Raw genomic sequence first — 11,580 nt, forward strand, 5'->3', positions numbered from 1 at the left:
CAGTGTAATTTGTATGCAGGCTTTATTCAAAACACCCAGGAATTAAATAACTGCTTGGCATCTCATCAAAAGATGCAAAATAATTAGATTTAGATTATTTCTTTCTTTTTTATCAAAACAGATCATTAGAACTTGTCTTTAGATGCAGTCTCCCCCGACACCTAATAGGCATGTTTCTACTTGCTGTATTGGCTGCGTTATGAAAACACATGGCTTCATGGATGGATTGATGTTCCTGGTTTCCACAAGACAGCTCCTTTGTCACAACCAAACTAATTAGGCTGACTGTCAGGGCTCTCTCTGACAAATGGAGTGAATGTGTTGAGTTATAGCTCAGGACCCACCAAACACATTCTGAAGACAAATTCCTCTAGTGATGAGGTCTATTGGATCAAGGTAAACAAATTAACAAAGGTATTAAGTCTAGAGAAATCTGGGTTTTGTTTGTCTCAGGCAGAGCTGTCACTGAGGCTCATGCTACTTGTTTGCAGAACTTCAACACAGAAGAGTGTATGGACTTGCTGAAAATGCAGCAATGGAGGCAACTAAGCGTGGTTAAGGTCATTTAAAAATTATATCAGGAAGTTTTGAAAGTGGATTTCTATGTAAGGCTCAGCAAAAGCATTTCAAAATGACAATTATTTTATGGGTCATATCTGATCTACTTATTTATATTTTCCATGAAAGACATGGATAAAAAAATTTTATTCACTGGAATTGTACATATACATATTTCTAACCAATACTAACATCTCCTATGATGGCTTCATGCAGACATTGCACGTAGAAATACATAAGTTGCAATAATATATTAGAAAAGTTCTGACTATAGGATTGCTGTGCTGAAAATCCTTCTTCCCCTTTTCTATAAAGATGAATACTCTCATTCATGAATCCCTTGATCTTAAAAGGAAAAACATTGAACTGCGTGGATCAGAAACTTGGCTTTGACTCATAACAAAGGGCCATGACACTACTGAGATTGCTATTGTCTGACTTAAGGTTGAATCCATCATGGGCATACAGTGGGGATCAAGGATAAAGAGTTTAAAGGGTACCATTTACAGTTAGATATAAAATTCTGTATAAGGCAGTCGTGCTCTCTCAGGGGATTTGGCTAAATTCTGAGCTTTATCTTACTGATGTGTGACACCGGAACCCTGTCAAAGTAAAGCAATATTCCCTTCAGTTTGATGTTTGTACGTAACAATATTCTTATATATACCCTACAGCACTAGGTGTTCATCATATGCGTAAGGGGTGTTACTATTTATTTGAAATTCATTCCATCATTCAAATGTGGGACAAAATTTAATACTCAATCGATGATGATCTATTTGCATTTAAAATTACAAGAAAGTATAGAACTGCAACAGTGCATTGTACTTAATAAGTGAGCCATATCAGTAAACTAGGCTATTGTTGTTATCTTGCTAACACAAAATTAAAAAATAATCAAGAAAGTTGTGCTAAACGGAAAAATAATGGAACATAAAAAACCATAAAAAATAATGTGTTAATTCTTAACAAGTCTCTAACTTGTCAGTGTAGCAGAATGAAAGCTTCCACAGCCATTTTCTTTGCATTCCTCTGATGGGGGACTTATTTTCTGTATTTATTTCAACTTTATTTCATGCCATGGCCCACTCATCTTATGGGAGTTGGGGTTGTGCAACCCTGTTTTTCCCCTGCAGTCTGCTATGGCACTGTGCTGTGAGACAAGTGCACTCTTGGAAGCTTACAGGATTTGATAAATCTTGATTTAGGCACATTACATACATTTACTTATTATGGACAAATCTAGTTCTAGCTGAATATGGCCAATGAAACTTGTACTGAAAAGCGTTAAACAGATGAAAACTGTTGAAAGAAATAACAATTGTTTAGTTCTTTAAATAATTTTGGTGAATAATTCTATAATAGGCAGAAAGTTAAAGGAAGCAGCAGTTGTCCCCCCTCACCATCTACCACCACTGAGATACCCTTGGGCAAGGCCCTTAACCCCCAACCGCTGGTTTTTTAGTTAATGTGAGCCATGGTGTTTCCTGCAAAGAGGAGCTTTCTCCACTCCTTCCCTAATAAATAAAGGTTAATATATAGATATATATAGGGAATACATATATGTGTGTCCACTATTTAAGGGGTATGTTTTGCCACATAAAAGGTAAAAAAAATAGCAGTTGCTTCCAGGCTGTACCCATTAGGGTACCAATTCTGTACCTTTCCAATGGGTACATTTTTGCTACCTCAGGACATTAAATGTACATATATTTTGTCCACTAGGGGTATAGAAATGTTGTTTAGAGATACTGAAAAGAAGGTACAAATAATGCTACCATGTTCAAGATGGTACAGTGCTTTATACCCTGCCTAAGGTACAGTTGGAAGATACAAAGCATTTGGTACCCTTTATTCTCACATTCCTGTACTTTGATTTCTTAGTGTGCACCTTGCTTACGCTAATGTTAGCTGAACAGAAACAACGTTAATTAGTGATACACCGAAATATTCTTTTAGACCAGGTACAGAAAATAAGGTAACAAAATGTACCATGGGTTCATAAAAAGGTACAGTGCTGTGGTATCTCGCTCCCTGGTCGCTTGTACAGCTGGAGGTCCATTCCTGTTCAACTTGATTTTCATTAGCGGTAGTAAGATGCATATTTGGGTTTCGGATCTTTTGGTTGGTCTGTGGAATGCCATTTTATATATTTACATAAGTTTTGATACTCAGTCAAATTCGTATCAGTGGGACCCCTGTGCCCCTGTTAAAATCGTACCATTTGTCTCCTGGGATAATTACTTAAACTTTACATTCGATAAAATTTCTCATCATAGGATTAAGGTAATTACAACAGAGCTAGACTCTCCCCCATCTTTCATCGTTTCCTCACTAATTTATTCAGATTTTTGCCCTCCATACCCTAGTGATTACTCTTTCTCTAGTACATGTACTGTACCGTACTTTTTAGTCCATCCCACAGTTCATGTTGTGGCAGGAGGGATATACTTAACAGAATTTGTAAAGTCACCCATATGTCTAAGTGCTTCAATCATTTTTTATACTTATTAACATTTTTCACAATCAGCGATAACAAGTCTTATTAGCCCTAATAATAATATTTTTATGTTTTGAATCAAGGACTTCTATTTATACTCTAAAAAAAAATATGATTGATTAAGGACTTGAGTTTTGATCATTTTCACAATTTCCTGCATGCCCTGTGGGATACATGAAGATTTATTAAAGCACAAGCAGTGGCTATCTGGTTGTGTCCCACATCAGATCCTAGAGCGGTTGTGTTTTTTGTTGTTTTATATTATTGTGTGTGTTTTTACACATCGTCTTCCACAAGAAAATCCATTTGTATTCCATGGTGACCTCCATGTCCTTTTCCCACTGGTCCTAATTTCCTCTGCCTGCTTATTTATGGTGGCTTTATTGAACTTTTTTCCCTCCAAAAACTGTATTGGCTTTGTTGTTTGATCTTTTATATCAGACAGAAACACTCATTTTTTATATTTTCACTTGGGTGTTTATAAACATTTATATAATTTGGAAGTAAGTAAGTAAAGCACAGGTGTAAATTTTATATGATATAAAATCAGAAATATCTAGACACAGTGCATTTATGTTATGTTAAGAAAAGCATTTATAAAAATCCCTCAACTTAAGTGTTACTATTTAGACAGTTTTTCTGATGACATTGTAAGAATCCCCTTAATCCATGTAACAGACAGTAATTAATTAGTTTGTTATGTTTTACATTTACTTGGAGTCTTCAGGAAATATTATTTTGATAAAATGATATTAATAACAGTTTTCGTTTTTGTTTTTTTTTGGTTTATATTATGATATATTTTTAATTATTTTATATTTCTTTTCGACGTTTTTGCTGAACATTAAAAGAGGACTATTTGTGTTTTTTGAGAATTTTTTGAGATTTGTGGAGTTTGAATCATTTTTATATCCTCTTTAAAACATTTTTTTGTTTGGTCCTGGGTATTAAACTAAAACTTTTCAGTTATCCTGGATATGTTTTATTGCTCTTGTTGCTTTAATCCGTTTGTTTTATTATAATTGAATTTAAATGGGAAAAAATTTAAGTTTGTGTAAAAACAGATAAATCCTTAATCACGGTATTATAATGTGTAGTCCTCCAGAAAATACAATTATAAAGAATATAACAATGATGTTTCTGTTAAGCTAATCTTGTGTTTAGCACAATGGTTGTTACACTTAAGGAAATCAAAGTACAGGAATTTGGGCTTTCTAAAAGGGTACAAATGCTTTGTTACTCCAACTGTACCTTAGCAGGGTACAAGCACTGTACCTTTGAACATGGTACATATTTGTACCTTCTTTTCTGTATCTCTAAAATAACTTTTATGTTTTTATTTTATTTGTTTATGTACCCCTAGTGACTAAAATGTACCTTTATGTCCTGGTACAAAAATTTACCCATTGGAAAGGTACAGACAGGCTATTTTACAGTTACACATTCATACCTGGAAGCTGCCCAGTACAACCACAGCAGTTGGGGTTACAGGCAGAGAGGCAGAAGTGCTGCTTTTTCACTTTCTGCCCATTTAGAATAATTCACCAAAATTTATTTTAAGGAATAACAATTAGTTTATCTTTTAACACTTTTCAGTACCATTTCATTGTATTGTTCAGCTAGAGCTGATTTGTCCATAACAAGGGAATGCTGTAAGGGCCTAAATCAAGTTTTAAACAATCTAAGATTCAGCAGTGCCGACTACAAGTGCACTTATCACAGGCACATAAGTGGCACAATAAAACAGTGATAAATAAAACTTTCCAATACACGCTGAAGAAGGGCATCTTGCCCTAAACATCCGTGTGGTAAAATTAAAAAAGTTGAATGGAAGTACTGTCCTGGTTCTTTGCTCATTAAATTATTTCAGTAAACCCAACTCTCTATTTAAATCAATATTTTGTGATCACTGATTTGCTGTGACATTTTCCTGTACCTTAAGCTTACAAGTACAATTATTTCTGTCAGCCATGATTTTGTACCTTTAAAATGACCAAAGGTCCACAGTTATCACCTTAAGGACCTTTTTCGTACCATATAGGATACTCTTCTAACAAATGTACCTTTAGTTACAGAAATGATACCCTTATTTCTCTGTGTGTATGGGAGATTTACTGACACTGTTAAGGTGTCAACATGCTCCTCTCTTGTCAGATGGTCAAATACTATCTGAAACCCCTTTTTCCCTTCCCAATGTAAAAAGTTATTTCCAGATAGAATGGTGTTCATCAATACAGAGTGCAGAATTATTGCATGGTATACTGAAGCTATTTTGGTATCTACTTGGGGCCCATTGTCTATTTATTTTTTTTGTCACCCATCTGTACATGAGTGGTGAGTATAAAATCCAGGATAGACCTCAAAATGTCCAAATTATTCCTGTATTGTTTATGGTGTTGCACTACAATGACAAAAAATATATTTTAATCATGCATTTATATGTATATGTATGAAAATGAAGTGCTTCAGTCCCTTTGCTTAATATGCATTTTATCACAATTCCTCTCAAAGTGGGACACTGTAACATTCAGAAAGCTATTCTGAGCCTGCCAACACAAACTAATAAAACATCAGGTAAAAAGCATCCGCCTGTGTTTGGATATGCACATTTCTATCTGTACTCACACAGAATAATAACCTTCATGTTTATATTCTGTGTTAAGTGCTGTGAAATCTGTGCCGCCTAATCCTGGACTACGTGGAAGTGGCATAGAGCTGTGACGGTGATAACTAAATCGAACCCTGTAGAGTTCAGGCTGTGTGTGTGCATTTCTGTGCTGTTCTACATAACACACCACAGCCTCATCCATCAGCCACGGCCATGACCCACATGTGAAAAAGTTGCAAATGCTGCTAATGTCAGCGTAAGGCTCGCAACTGTTTCCTCCTTTTGGCATTTCTTCTGTGTTCGTACACTTGTAGCGGATAATAAGAGTGCTGCTGCTTCTTCATTATAGCTGTATTTCCAGTCCTGCAGTTGCTTATGAGCAACACAAATGAACTGAACATGGACAATTAAACTTAACAAAACAAACTGTGCATATATTCAGCTGCCTCGCTATGTGTTTCACATGATGATAGTTTTTTAACCCTCTGCAGGCTCACTAAAAATGTGATGCATCATTGCACATGACTTGCAAAGCATTCGTATTGTTTTATGAAAAAAAAGAAGTAAGGACCCACATTTACTGCTGGAATAAGCAGTGTGGCTTTGCGCACGTACTTTGATTGTACAGTAAACACAGTACAGTCACTTGACACTGTCAGACAGCATTAACATCAAACTGCTGCCAGGGGCGTTCAGAGTGTCAGGTGATTTCAACTGATTCTACAGTTAATTACATGTCAGGAAACAGAGCTGACCTTAAGTGTACACAACTAATGTGTTAATATGCGTTTAGCTGATGTAGTCTAAATACCTACTACTATCCTTTAACAAACTATTTATAAACTTTTATTAAACATACATGCTAAATAAATGTTAAATATTGTATTAACATCACTATTGTATTAGTGATAGCAAAGCCTAATACCAAACAATCATTTGTGATTTGAATACAATGCTGTAATGAAATAACTCCCTGCAGCTCAAAATATAATTAAGCTTGCTGAAAAAAAAAGTCAACACAACTGGGGGAAAAAAGCAGATTTAGCCATCTATTTCTTTTGGGGAAACACTTTATGCAATGGGCTGACGACCAACTGAAGCATTTTGATGAGATTACCTCGACTCCATCTCTAAGACTAATACGAGGCTATCTGCTTAACTTCTGCGGGCAAGGGTCACAGGCTGGTTATGGGAGGTACTCGGGTAAAGTGACGAGAAAAAGCTGGATGATTTGTGCCTTTCCTTCACTGTGGGTGGCATGTCACATTGAGGACACGTCAGCAGACGCCTGACAGATCTCGAGTGAGATCCAACTGAGCAAGAGGGGTGGGGGATGGGGATGGGGGGTCTAACCCGCTGTCTTCTCGCATGAGTGCTGGTGGACGCATATTCAATGCGACACACACATACACAAGGAAAGCAGTCACAAATACAGATGCATACACACACGCAGTGAGGCTAGGAGGCATAATTCCAACTCTCCCTGTACACTGTGGAGATTTGAGCCTCAACCAAACATGCTGCCTGCACAGAGAGCAGGTGTCAGACCAGGTGAGCGCTGTGTGCTGACGGTTAGCGGCTAGCTCCCAGCTGACCTCACATCAAAACTCGGCGACACGGAAAGGACATGAAAATTCCCAACTAAATGAAATCAGCAAGGCTTATGTCATCAAAATGGACTCAATTATGTCGCCTGTCAACCCAGGTTTAGCCAGCATCTATCAAAGACTCAAGACTCGGGCCTTGTTGCTAAACTCAGATTACTGAGACTGTCTCCCTTCAGCAGGAATTCAGTGGCTGTTTTCTGTTCACAGAATGGATCAACATGTTATGTCATTCAGGGGCCGACGTTCAGCAACATCCATAATAAATAACACTGCATTAAAATGTAAGAACACAGAATGAAAGAGACAGACATCAAGAAAGAGACAGACATGAGATGAGAATTTGAGAACAAAGCTAGTGCAACATAGAGTTGTTTTTAGATGCATCATGTCTGCCTCTAATTAACTCTCCTTAGCTTATGATTCACTCCGGCTGGAGTAATTGTATGAGCCAATATCCTAAAAGCAAAATAATTCTCATTTTAAGATATTACATGTTATTTGTGCATTCATGGTCAATAAAATCAATATTTACATATATAAAAACATAGAGAAACATGCATTAAGAAATCAGTGATTTTCCACTGTTTAAACAATATTCTTGAAAGAAGAATCTTCAAACACTGAATGTGTGTGGAAACAGAAAATTAAAAGCAACACTTTACAGGCTATTATAGAGGGGGATATTATAGGCAGGCTTTCCATTGAGACTAAAGAGTACACAGGTCAAGTAAAAGTGAATGTTAGTCATATTTTCAGTATTTGTAAAAAGTACATCCAATAAATGTCTTTCCTTGGCTGCCCCAGCACTTAAGTGTTGGAATTAGAATCATTGCAAGCATTGAGGGTGTAAAGGTGATTTGCTGTTGAGTGTTTCATGAACGGCCAAATGAACTGTGAAATGTGCCGCTCATTGAGCAAGTTAAATTAGCTTCCCATTTCATAATTTGCTCAGGTACACACAGATAAGAGCTTCCAACTTACTGGTATACTGAGGTGACACACAATGTTAAATAACATTAACTTTTTGAATTTTAGATGTTATCATGGGAAACACTCAAGATGGGAACCACGGTTGAGGAGTCTCATTTCTGCAACAAAGAGATATAATCTGAAATTAGTCTTTGAAAGATAGAAAAAGGACTTTAAATTTAGTTTGCAAATGTGTTATTATGAATTAATGAACTGGGGAGGCTCAAAGATAAAGAAGTTCTAGCTGAGTGTTTCCCAGTGCTCTACATTAAAATATATTAGGACCTCATTAATACCTTAATCAGAAAAGCATTTTAAAACACTGAACCATTTAAACAGTTGCTGAAAGCTTGGATGGATTAATAAATGTTTGTGATTACTATTTCTTAAATGTCACTTTTACAATTATTAGTCTTTAAATTGAGTATGTATAATCTACTGCACTGTATTTATGCCAATGTATGTTTTCAATAAACCTCTTCTTTGATTTCAGGCAGTGGAAGAAAAGAAGAAATGAATAACAACACCTTGCCTCAAAGCTCCAAACAAATGTGTTACTTGCACGCTGACTACAGTAGATTAGCTCAGTCCAGGCAGTTTATTGTTAATCTTTGAGTACTGGTGACAAGCACCTTTGAGTGAGTGTGGTATGAGGAGAAGCTCTCACACATTTCCACACTATCAGTAGTGTATGTAATGTCCAGCTGGATATCCAGTCAGTTCAGAGTGGTTTTCAAATTACCTTCCCTTTTTCTCCTCTCTGTTCTATCCAAAAACACTCTCCTCTTTTCCCTCTCTAACTGACCTACAACCCTTCTCCATTCTTTGATCGTTCCTCTTCTATCTTTTCCCTAGCCTTGTGTCCGTTCTGTTCTGCTGTGATTGCCAAGTATCAGCGCCATGGCTCTCCCCCCATTGGCCAAGATTTACCTCATCTGATCGTCTCTAATTACACACTCATTCCCTACCTAATCTCAATAAACACACTCCACAGAAAACCGCTTGATGTTGGAAACCCAAAATGTTGTTTGCACAGGATAACATCAAGATTTCGGTATTTGAAAAAAAATGTTAAATTGCAGAGTGTGGCTGCACAGTGGGAATTTTGTGATACAGCCTCAGTGATCAACCTGTTTATCCCACTGCCTGCTGAATCCTTCCCCCTCTCTCTGAGCTTCCCTGGGACACAGAACACATTGGCTTAGAGTCTGTTTATAAACCACATTACTTCTTTTTAAATAGCCTTCGATGATGACATGACTCAGTGCAATGATACGTTTTCAAATGGTAAGCTGTGCTCGCTGTAAATCCAGCTTTTTGGCAGTGGCCCCAGGCCTTAGGGTTCAGGGTTGGCTCGTCTACAAGTGCTGAGCCTGAGATGGGATCCCGTGCGTGATTATATATTAACCAAATGACGATGCACTATTTCCATCCTAATTCAACTGCAGCTGCTGTAATAATTATGAACACACTTTTATTCTGGAGAAAAAAAAAATCAGAATTATTTCCTGCAAGTATAACAACTATGTATATTGCATTATAGTTCAGAATAAGTCAGTACACAAATCAGTCCATTGTCCAAGCAGACTGACACACTTTTTGAGATGTCAACAAACAAATGACAAATAAACAAGTGGCCAGAGATTACAGCTCCAATTTATTGTATTTTAATAAGTTTACCTTAGATTAGATCATTTTTAATTACTAAATGAATTAAAAAGTAATTAATAAAATGGTTGCATGTATAAGAAATGTGTAAGAGATTCCAATCACAAAGCAAGTACTCTGTTGATCATAATAATAATGTATTTGCTCCAATTACAGTGCAAACAGCATGGTCAGGCCTGAGCCCTCTGTGCCTCTCATGTATTATCATTACATGTGAGACACAGAGCTAGGAAAGGCGATAAATACCCAGCAATCTTTGAAAAACCCAGAATACTGCCGAACAGCGAAACACATTTCTAGAATCTTTAAAGACTCTTCAACCATCTGGAAGAAAAAATATTCCATCTACTGCACACAGACACACACACACACACACACACACACACACTAATTACTTAATTTCCTAATTAAGATAGCCAGAATTGACACGTCGTTGTTATTTTTGTAAAATAGAAAAAAAAATATTAACACTTTATTGTGTGTGTCTATTTGGATTGGAATGTAATGATAATACATGGCAGGCACAAACTGGAGCTAGGTGAAGTGTTATATTTCTGTTTAGACACAAAAATGTAACATGGTATATCACTAGTGTACCACACAGCATCCATCAGCAAGTGAAAATAGTAAAACAATGATTATGATGTCAGATTGTTTCCTATGACAGAAATAACTCGAAAATCCTTTGCCCTTCCTCTTGTTCGCCTTCTGCACAACATAGCTAGAGTGCTTTGACTTATGCTTCACACAGTAATGTGAACATGTTCAGCACTTTTACTTGCTATTAAGCACTTTTACACACTTTTTAAACTGTTTATCTCACCAACGCCATCTGTTCCGTCACCACTTAATATTACACCAACAGGAAAAAAATTTTTTATCCAAACAGCCTCTGTGAAACCACTTTTTCATTTTGTCTGTTTGTCTCATCTCTGCATCTTTCTGCCATCCCCCTTTTTTCCTGCCATTCGCCCCTCTGTCACTGTCTGCTCATTGTGTCTCTTTCTGTCTCATTTTTGCTGCTATCGATGATAGGCTGTCAGCCCTGACAGATATGTTTGCAGATGTGCACTAAAAGGTTATAGCTGGCGCATAGAGGGCTGTATTCAAAAGGTCAAAGGTGAATTGTGTGCAGGTGTGAAAATGGACAGCATTCAGAGGCAGCCTAAACGTAGTTGATAATATATTTTAAGGTTTTACTTTATGTACTGCTTTACCTCAGTGAAACTTACTTTACAAGCACTCACTGACCTGTGCATCAATAAAAGTTGCATCCAAAGCTACTTAAAGCAGCACTGTAGGCAGTATAATGATCCAGTGTAAAGTGTAACTCACGTTCTTTATTGTCTCATCTTCGGCATCTTTTCTCTCCTGTGCTTAATTCCAGGCTCCTCGTCCTCTGTGCATGCACATTTCTCCACCTTGAATTGAATAACAAGACAAAGACCATGGTTGAGAATTCATCAAAACATATCAAAACACTCCTGGTGCCCTGGTGGCTAAGCGTGCTGGCCCATGTGCCATGTGCACATGCTGTGCTGTTGCTCCCTGTGCTTTTTTTCCAGACTCACTTCAGTGTTGCAATTACCGCTGAAATGCTGGGGGATGGTGGACAGTGCAATTATACTTTGGAAGGAAAAGAAAAAAAGAAATATATAAACCCTTCCTGC

The 11,580-nt window shown here is 37.0% G+C and overlaps 1 protein-coding gene across 1 annotated transcript in view; it reads right to left on the reverse strand.

Annotated features, from left to right (window-relative positions):
* Positions 1-11,334, reverse strand: part of LOC118324494 (disks large-associated protein 1-like) — a 28,115-nt gene extending 16,781 nt beyond the window's left edge. The window contains exon 1 of the mRNA XM_035656868.1: positions 11,246-11,334. The gene's annotated coding sequence lies outside the window, so the exon portion shown is untranslated. The remainder of the gene's footprint in view (positions 1-11,245) is intronic.
* Positions 11,335-11,580: the final 246 nt, after the last annotated feature.

This window comes from Morone saxatilis, unplaced genomic scaffold (assembly GCF_004916995.1).
Source record: "Morone saxatilis isolate NCDOM2014 unplaced genomic scaffold, NCSU_SB_2.0 Contig0, whole genome shotgun sequence".
Taxonomy (NCBI): domain Eukaryota; kingdom Metazoa; phylum Chordata; class Actinopteri; family Moronidae; genus Morone; species Morone saxatilis.